The following is an 8,280-nucleotide window of genomic DNA, read 5'->3' as shown; positions in this document are numbered from 1 at the left end:
TCCTGGGCAAGGCCAGCAGGAGGGGCCTGAGGCTCCTGGGGAAAGTCCTGCAGGGAGGACCCTCAGGGAGGGCCCCTGACACAGACAAAATAACCATCAAGCTCACCGCCTGCCACCTACCCATCCCACCCCCACCCCCACCCCCACCCACCATCCCTGTGTCTGCATCTGCCTACCCAGCTGACCGTGCTGAGCATGCAGCCTGCCTGACGTGTGCCTTGAGAACCCCGAGAATACAGAGTTCCTGTTCGAATGCATGATTATTTCAGTTAATTGAACTAATATCCTATAGATGGGCACTTAGTTTTTTTCTACTTTTTTTAATTATGAAGTTGTGCCAGCAGTATATGTACATGAATGAGTTAAAATAAAAGCATTCAAACCCGTAAAGAATTTTTGTGAGTTTATTTGAGCCAAACTCTACAATTGCCGGGAAGCAGAACCTCAAGGGATTGAGATAATGCTCTGGAGGATTGTGGGTTACATCTATATTTATACATTGCAATCAAAGGAAGAGATGTAGGTGAGTTACATGAAATCCATTGGTGATAGACCAATGGATGGGAGAAAGCAAGGAGGGGGATGGGGGAAACCCCTGGGATTGGATAAAAAGTAAAATGATAGACATGTACTTAGGTGGGTGCAGGATCAATTAACATGATAACAATGAAGGAGTTTGTGGTGTCTGTCCTGGCACATTAGGTTGTGCCCCAAGGGCTCCAGAAAAAGGGAAGATACAAGTTACCCAGACATTTCAAGGGTATTATTTTTACAGATGCAAAAAAACAGATGGGCTCAGTTAAGGTAAAGGTTGACCTTGTCAGTGAAGATACCAGCCTAGGATATAATAACCACTATAACTGCTTTTAGTTAAAGTTTAATTTCAGACCATCCTTTATGGTTACTTTAGGTCTCTGAGTCTGCAAGACCCCCTAGCAGGCCTTCCCTGAGCTTGTCAGGTTAGCATGAGGCTCCTTTCATCCACAAATGTTTCTGTTGCACCTTTGAAACTCGAATTTCGAACTGGGCAGGATGCAAAGGTAGCTTCCCGGGTTCTTGTCCAGGTGCATTAGAATAATGAAGCCACAGACAGAAGGTGGTACAGGAAAAGGTGGAAATTTATTGAGAAGCAAGCACAGACTCCCACGTGGGGAGGGGAGAGAGTCCCACTAAGTCCCTTTCTCTAAGGTTTATAAAGGCTGCAGTTCCTTGTGTCCGGATATCCCCCCTGATTGGTCTATAGCAGCTTCAGAACTCAAACCTCACGTGGGGTTCCCCTCTTCTCTCCCTTGTGTTTTTCTATTCCCTTTGGCCTCCTCTTCCTTCTCTGAGTGAGTGGCTTCCTTCCCTTTCTCTGTAAATGCACACCTCCTGGCTGCTCCCTTATTCTGTAAATGAATACCTTTGGGCAGCTCCCAGCTTTTCAGCCTGTGGTTCTCCCCATGGAACCCCTAATTCCTAAAACTTCCTAAACCTGCCTATTTTACCCGTAAAAAGTCCTTTCACCTTCAGCCTGCATGGTGCTCTGTGGCCCCTCCAGTGAGCAGCTCCCACTGTGCCTCTGGGGGGCTCTGCAGTGCAGGGTTGAAGGGTCCGGCCAGTGGAGGGGAATGCCACTTCATATTTTATCATTTTTAAGTGATGGGATTTTTGACTTATTGGTCCTTTACTTTGCAGCAGGCCCCCTACCCAGAATATCCTATCTAATAAAAGAGAAACATGGTAATTAGCTGTACATCCGCTACCCTTCCCATTGGCTAATCAGGGTGATATGCAAATTAACTGCCAGCCAAGATGGCGGCTGGCAGCCAGGCTACTGACAGGAACAGGAGGCTTGCTTGCTTCAGTGACGGAGGACTCCAACGTTCCCCGCCTGCTGCTGCTGGGCTCTGAGCTCCTAAGAAACATTGTTACAAATATAGAAGCTAAACAAAACCCCAGAAACCTGTTTTCAGTCAGCAGGGATCTCAGAGCTGGAGTAGCAACAAAGTTTCAAATACAGAAAGTAAACAAAGCCAGAAACCTGCTTTCAGCAGCGAGGTCTCACAGCTAAAGCAGGCTCTCAGCTCCAGTGACAGCCATAAATCCAAGAATAAAAAAAAAAAAAAAAGAAGAAAGGAGCGGTTGGGAGCTTCAGTCACCCGCCAGCCTGAAAACGGCCCTCAGCCCCTCACCCAGACTGGCCAGGCACCCCAGTGGGGACCCCCACCCTGATCCAGGACACCCTTCAGGGCAAACCAGCCGGCCCCACCCGTGCACCAGGCCTCTATTCTATATAGTAAAAGGGTAATATGCCTCCCAGCACCGGGATCAGCGGAGCTGCGAGGCCTCCTGGCCCCTGGAGCAGCATGACAGGGGGCAGTGCCCAAACCCCCTGATCGGCCCTGCTCTGTGCCTGATAGGGGGGAGCTCCCCAACCCCCTGATTGGCCCTGCTCTGTGGGTGATAGAGGGCGGCGCCCCAACCACCCCCCACGGGCCCTGCTCTGTGTGTGACGGGGTAGAGCCATAACCTCCCCATCGGCCCTGCCTTGAGTGTGACAGGGTGTGGCGCCCCAACCCCCTGATCCGCCCTGCTCTGTGTGTGACAGGGTACGGAGCCCCAACCCCCCTGATGGACCCTGCTCTGTGCGTGACAGGGGGCAGCACCCCAACCCCCTGATTGGCCCTGCTCTGTGCGTGACAGGGGGTGGCACCGCAACCTCCCCATCGACCCTGCCTTGAGTGTGACAGGGGGCGGTGCCCCAACCCCCCAATCGGCCCTACCCTGAGCGTGACTGAGGGTGGCATCGCAACCTCCCGTTCCGCCCTGCTCTGTGCATGACAAGCCGCAGAGCCCAACTCCCCAATCGGCCCTGCTCTGAGCCCGACCAGGGGCTGCACCTAGGGATTGGGCCTGCCCTCTGCCACCCGGGAGCAGGCCTAAGCCAGCAGGTCGTTATCTCCCGAGGGGTCGCAGACTGCGAGAGGGCACAGGCCGGGCTGAGGGATCAACCCCTTCTACCCGTCCCGAGTGCACAAATTTTTGTGCACCGGGCCTCTAGTCCAAATATATAAAAAGCCAGGGGCTGTCACAACCGAAACAACCGGATGGAAACTGAGCAGCAGGCTGTGTGGAGCGACCAGGCCGGCAGGAGGGGCAGTTGGGGACAACCAGGCTGGTGGGTGGGCGGTTGTGGGTAACCTGGCTGACAAGGCAGAGGCGGATAGGGGTGATCAGGCTGGAAGTGGGGGCAGTTAAGGGCGATGAGGCAGGCAGGCAGGTGAGCAGTTAGGAGCCTGCAGTCCTGGATTGAGAAAGGGATGTCCGACTGCCAGTTTAGCAAATTATTGAACCCAAGGAAAAGTTGTGGAAATCCCTGGAAAGAAATTTGTGGGTAACCTGGGACCCATTATCTGGGATTGGCATTTGAAGTTGGGGCAGATTGGTGGGACAGAACCCTTAACCTGTGGGGTCTTCAATAACTCCTGTTGGCGTCAGAACTGAGTTAAATCAGAAGAAACAAAGTCGGTGTCCACAGAGACTGGAAACAGCTTGGTGGGGAAATCCCACATCTGGTCTGGACTGTGAGTGTTGTAGAGGAGAAACAGAGGCGACTTTCCCTTTTTGGGCCCCGAGGAGGCCCCAGAAGAGCCAGCCGCCCTGGGTCTGAAGGATGAATCAGGTCAGGCAGCCCTGGGGAAGGGCCTGGTGGGGCTGATTGGGTGTGGGGAGGCCCCAGGGCTGGGTCTCAAAGGACCCAGAATCCTGGGGTAAAGAGTCTGGTTCTGGAAGAGTCAGGCACAGAGTATACACTCAATCAATGTGTATTTAATTAATTTTTATTTTGCTCAAAAGTTGACTTTGTTCATAATCAAAATATAAGCTGTGTATAGCATGTTGCTTCACACATTCCCCAGGAAGGCGGAGCCTTCTCCTTCTGGCCAGGAGATTGGAAAGGATTCCTGTCAATAATAGAGTAGGTCCTCGGGTAACCTGGGAGATCAGTTTCTATAGCTTGACATGAGGCCATTTTTGCCATAAGTCAGAAATGAAGTGAAACAGTACAAAAAAATGAAAAGAAAGGTAACAATTCCTGTCGTAACCAGGACATGACGAAGGTAACCCGAGGACTGCTTTTCCTGCATCTTGTATTCCATGGCCTGCAAAAGAAGGTGGGCGTGTCAGACAGGGCCCGGAGCTGGCAATGGGAGGAGGGTACGGGCAGTCAGTTTGGAGGGGCTGCCAGACCTCCAGGCCAATGGAGAGCCCCACTACCTTCTCAGATCTGAACTGTGCCTCCTTCAAACCATCCCCAGCCCTCCCTCTTACTCATATAGAGCCCCCACCCCCACCCCCAGCCTGCCCCAGACATCCCCAGATGCTAATCCCAGGCTTGCTCTGACCTAATTCCACCAGAAGAAGCTGATTCCTGTGAGTCCTACTGCCACGGCGCCCACGGCTAGCACAAGCGCACCAGGCCCTGTTACTGATAACAGCAATTTCAGACCGCTCCCTCCCTATGTGGAGGAAGAAAGGGGAAGGGTGACCTGTGACCCCCGCTCACCCCACAGGATAGAGACAATGAGGGGACTATGGGGCTCAGGGTCCCGGGTGACAGGGTGGGTGGAACCAGAGGGAAGAGAAACACGCAAGATGGCCCCATCCACTGAGCTGAGTGGGAAGAATGGGCTTCAAGGCAGATGCTGGCTCTGCTCCACCCTCTGTAGAGAGCAACTGGTGTCCTCAGGATGGCCCTTGGCCCTCGGGCGCTGCCACCTCATAGGTCATGGGGATGGCACTCTCCACCCCCTGGGCTGGAGGGAGAAAGCAAGTGGCCAGTGGAGCTGCTCACAGGGTGAGCTGGGCACACGGTAGGGCAGTGGTTCTCAACCTTCTGGCCCTTTAAATACAGTTCCTCATGTTTTGACCCAACCATAACATTATTTTCGTTGCTACTTCATAACTGTAATGTTGCTACTGTTATGAATCGTAATGTAAATATCTGATATGCAGGATGGTCTTAGGCGACCCCTGTGAAAGGGTCGTTAAACTGCCAAAAGGGGTTGCGACCCACAGGTTGAGAACCGCTGCTGTCGAGGGTCCTTCAGGCTCTGGGGGATGTGGCCCTTCTGACTCCCCCAGCTGGGGATGGAGGCTGAGGGGTCCTGTGTAACCGGACAATCAGGGGGTGCGTGCTGCTGTCACTCCCTGAGCCAATTCAGCAGAGACAGGATTGAATCATTATGAGCGTTTATTCCAGTACTGCTGGCAGTGTTGGTGAGCAGAAGGTCATCCACAAACATCTGCTCCGCACCCTACCGTAAGCCAGCTGCTTATATTGGGTAGAAGGACAAAGATTACCTGGGGAAGTAGGCAAGGGTATGCCAAATGGGTAGTTTACAGGTCATACAGGCTGGAGATTTGCAAAGGCCTGAGCATATGCAAAGGCTGGGGGTCTTCAAAGGGCTGGCGATATGGGAAGGGCTCCAGGCTCTGGTTTCTACAACTAGGTTGTTAGTCTTTCCATATTGATAGGCAGCTCCCTGGTGGGGATAATGGGCTGCATTTCCAGGTGACCTACCAGCCAGGTCAGAATGTGCCTTATTTCATCAGAACAATCCAATCACGGTTAACAGAGCATGATTAATGTTTCTTACAATTTCAGTTGGTCCCCAATATTCTCTTTTTGCCCCTATCACCTGGGTCCTCTGAGAACTGCTGGCCTGTTGTTTGAGATGTCCCATCCCATGGTCCTGGGGTCTTAGCCCAGGGGGAAGCAGTGGGCCCCTTATAGGCCCTTAGTTGTCCTGGGTGCACCCTGTCAGTGGGGGAAATGACCACAGTCCTGTTTTTGTCCCAGGAACTGGTGGCTGGGCATGGCCAGGCCTGGCTGAATCTCACCAAAAGCAGCTTGAGTGCGGTACTTCCTGTTACCGGCATCTTCTCCTGGAATCAGAGCTCACACCTGTGGGGAGAACGCCCAAGTCACCTTCCCACACACTCCAATCCCCCTAGGGCCTCTGGATCTGCTCCTCCAAGGGGGAAGCCAGGTCCCAACCTCACAGAGATCCTGCCCTGAGGGGGTCACCTGGACAACAAGAGACCTGAGGGTCAGTGGCCCTGGACCAGGCCCATTCTCTGGGGGTGGAGGGGTGGGGGGTTGTCTGTGGAGTCCCATGGGCCTGGCTTTGCCTTGGGCTCAGGAGTGTCCTCTGCAGGCCTGGGGGAGAGCTCACCTACGCCTTCCCCCCCATCCTCCCCCATTGCCTCTGAGCTCCCCAGTCTGGCTGGGGCTTCCTGTTGTAGGAGAAATGTCTCTATGATTCATCTTCATAGAAAAGAAACAGCCTGTAGCCAGTCAGTTACTGAATATCCCAGGAACAAGCAGGGTGTAGGAGGGGAGGTGGGGAGCGATTATGAGAGCTGTGCACCTGGCTGGTAGCACATTTTCCAGGAAGATTCCCTAGACAAAGGGAGGTGGAGACAACTACAAAAGGCCTCAGCCAATAAAAAACAACAACAAAAACAAAAACAACAGGAGACAATAAGACCTAGGTGACTTAAGGGGTAGAATGTAAACTCCATACACTCAGCCTAAGAACTGGTGGAGGGACTTTCACACAAGAGGAGAAATATTGCCTGTGCCAGCGAATTCAGGTGAGCCTGCACCAACGGACACCCGCTCTGGAGAGTTTTAAAAGTCTCATTTTAGCTAGATTTTTGTGTCTGAGTCCGTTATTTGAATTCAGACAGGTGAGCCTTTCCCACCCTGTCTCCGCACCCACCTTGGGAAACTGTTTTCTGAGGGAGCTCCTGTGGCCACCAGCCCAGGCTTTGCCCCACCTCCTGCCCATCCTCTTCAGCCCCTCCAGCTGTACCCCCATACCTAGAAAACCCAGGCTTGGCTCCTGGGCCCTGGGCCCCTCTCCTCTGCTTCCGGGGTCATATGGGGATACTCACCAGCAGCCCCCTCCCCTTCCCTGTCCACCAGGCTATTTCCTTTGGCTGCTCAGAATTCCTGACACCCCTCCCCCCCCAGCTCACTGCTCCCAGCAGGACCCATGGATAAGAACCTGCCATGGGACACATCTGGGGAGGACCTGAGGGGGTGGCCATCTGACAGGTGGTAGTGGGGTGAGGGTGACCCCACTGGGTACAGAGAAAGGAACAGCTGGGGTCCTTGACCCACTGACACTCCCTGCCCAGCTCCCCCCACACATTCCAAGGCCAGGGTGTCGCTAACCTGGCTCTCACCCTTTGTCCTCAGTTGCCCCTTCTGAAGGCCGATCTGATTCCTGCCTGCAAATCATGTCCCTGCTGTATCTAGGCCCCCCTTGGCTGAGGAACCCATTCCCTGAGGCTGAGCCTGCCGCCCTGTTCCAGATAACGAACCCCCTGCTGGACTCCCACATCTTGGTGAGGCAGCTCTCCTACCCTGGTCCCCCTGCCTGTCCCCGGCTCTTACCTTGAGAAGCAGACCAACCTCTCTCCTCCTGCTCTGGCTGGTCTGACCCAGAAACAGACTTGGGACTTTGCTTCCTGCTCTTCCCCGGTGTGTACCCAGTGGTTTCCCTGAAATCATGTGCCTTTTTTTCTGTGATTATGATTCAGTTATTTTGTTTTCCTCTCACTTGCTCTGAAGAACAAGCAGTTAACACATAGCTTTTTGGGAGACAACGAAGGACAACTGAGGGTGAGGGACAGAGGAGAAAATCAATGCCTGGGCAGGCTTGCCACATGGCTGGTAGAGGAGAAATACAGTTGAAGCCCCAGACAGTAGGGGCAGAGCCAGGGGTTGGTGGGGACTGAGGCCAAAGATTCCATAATTGGGAGTCATTTGAAGAGGACCCTGAGCCTGTTGTGCAAACAGAGCTTCAGGTCCAGTCCTTGTGTCCAGTCCCCGCCCCACAGTCTGCAGCCCCCATCCCACACTCAGAATCCCCGAAGCCAACTTTTTTGGCAAAGGCCCTTCCACTGGAAGCTCACAGTGTTAGAAATGCTATCAGAAATGTCGCAGGAGAGAACCAAGATGGCGGCGTAGGAAGTAGACCTGTGCCTGCTGCCTCCCACAACATCATTGAAACTGTTACAGTTAAGCCCCTCTTGTACTGGGGAAATGGAACCAACTGTGGTCGAGGGTAGCCTAGGGTACAGGGCAAGTTGATATTAGTAGTTGGGAAATGGGGCAAGTTGATATCAGTAGCTAGAGCAACTGGGCAAGTTGAATAATGAATACCTTGGTAACGCGGCAGTGTTGATGAATGGACCCCAGGTAACTTTGGGTGTGTTTAGCCAACC

The 8,280-nt window shown here is 53.2% G+C and overlaps 1 long non-coding RNA gene across 1 annotated transcript; it reads right to left on the bottom strand.

The window, feature by feature from the left end:
• Positions 1-3,807: 3,807 nt before the first annotated feature.
• Positions 3,808-7,432, bottom strand: LOC132232997 (uncharacterized). Its single transcript, XR_009452528.1, has 2 exons — positions 5,884-7,432; positions 3,808-4,499 (listed from the first exon to the last, which is right to left on the bottom strand). It is a non-coding gene; the product is annotated as an uncharacterized LOC132232997 (long non-coding RNA).
• Positions 7,433-8,280: the final 848 nt, after the last annotated feature.

This window comes from Myotis daubentonii, chromosome 4 (assembly GCF_963259705.1).
Source record: "Myotis daubentonii chromosome 4, mMyoDau2.1, whole genome shotgun sequence".
NCBI classification, from domain to species: domain Eukaryota; kingdom Metazoa; phylum Chordata; class Mammalia; order Chiroptera; family Vespertilionidae; genus Myotis; species Myotis daubentonii.
This window is presented reverse-complemented; position numbering and strand designations above follow the sequence as displayed.